The sequence below is a fragment of the Myotis davidii genome, unplaced genomic scaffold (assembly GCF_000327345.1).
Source record: "Myotis davidii unplaced genomic scaffold, ASM32734v1 scaffold390, whole genome shotgun sequence".
Classification (NCBI taxonomy): Eukaryota; Metazoa; Chordata; class Mammalia; order Chiroptera; family Vespertilionidae; genus Myotis; species Myotis davidii.
This window is the reverse complement of record NW_006282748.1, coordinates 2,196,697-2,198,144: the sequence shown is the minus strand read 5'-3', so window position 1 is coordinate 2,198,144 and position 1,448 is coordinate 2,196,697. Positions and strand designations below refer to the sequence as shown.

The 1,448-nt window shown below is 60.4% G+C and overlaps 1 pseudogene; it reads right to left on the bottom strand.

The window, feature by feature from the left end:
• LOC107182360 overlaps positions 1–1,448 on the bottom strand; it is a 2,693-nt pseudogene that overhangs the window by 891 nt on the left and 354 nt on the right.

Sequence of the window (1,448 nt, the reverse complement as noted above, 5' to 3'; positions counted from 1 at the left end):
CATCCCCCTAGGTCTTCATGGAGGCTGTGAAAATGTGCGGCTTCTTGACTCGCGGCCGCATAATTCAGTCTCTGCCTCCACCTTCACGTGGCCTCCGCATGCCTGTCACCTCTCCCTCTCTCAGAACGACACCGTATATCCTTTATGAGGCGCACCTGTCCAGCCCCAGCCCCACCGCATGCCTGTTGCCGCTCTGTGGAATACTGTGTGAAGGTGAAAGTGCCGCTGAGTAATAGACTGTGTTGACTCAGTGAAAAAAAGAAAAACACTGGATGTAGGGACCCAGCTTTTAGGGATCCAGGGCCACCCTAAATCCAAGATGCCCTCATCTGGAGTCTGTTCGTTACACCTGCAAAGACCTCTTTTCCAAATGAGGTCACATGCACGGTGCCGGGGGCCAGGACTTGGACCACCTTGGGACAGGGCGGGGGTGGGGGGCCACAATTCAACCCACTACACCAGCCTTGTACTACATGTGTCGATGCTTAAGGACCCCGCACCCCCTTTGTTCCCCGCCTCCATCCCCTGTGCAAACCTTTCAACACCTGAGGCTGGTGAGCCCCTGGCCCAGGAGGGGCCGGCCTGCCCGGGTGTCATTTGGCTCAATGTGTCCCCCACTCCGGCCGCTAGGGCAGCAGGGGAGGCGGAGGACTGAGAGTCAGGAAGCCCTCCGCTCTCAATGGGTGCCACGCTCTCTCCAAACATGACCCGGAGGCCACTGTGCTGAGTCTCCCCAGGGGGGACTAGATGCAGAAGCCAGTGTGTGAATCTGGCTGGGTCAAGGTCAGGGTCAGGTCGTCCTGGCTCCACTGACTCCTGCAACCCCCTGAGAGCATCCAGTTCCATCTCCATCTAAGCATCTCCTGCTCAGCCACCCAAATGCCTGCGGGGTTGGGTGGCTGACCACCGGGGTAGGAGGGGTGGGGGTCCCAGAATCCGAGCCATGGGCCACCGAGGCTGGAAGAGGCCCGAAGGGCAGGGCAGCCTTCGGAGGGAGCGCGACCCTTGTGACGTTAATTCCAGACTCTGGCCTCCAGACCCGTGAGAGCACACGCTTCTCTCATGTTGGTGTCAGCCACCAAGTTGTGGTGACCTGTTTTGGCAGCCCCAGGAAACGAATGCAAACTACCCGGCAGAGAAGTGGCAGGCACGAGCCTCCTGGGACCAGGCAGACCCATAACCACTCAGCCTTCTTTCCTCGGGAACCTGACACCCGTCTCATCCTGTCCACAGAGCCCTCTGGGCACTGCCACCCTGTGACTGGAGGTGAAGGCTCCAGGACACCTCAGCGTCCTTGACCGAGAGCCCACCTCCTGCCGAACACTGGGCGAGGCACTGGCAGGTCCCTGTGCTCAGGGCTGGGAGTCCTGGCGGGTGTGGGGTGTCACCCCTCAGCAGTAACAGCGCTGTCAGCCTGTGAACACCTGCTCAGGCCACCGGGCTCAGCC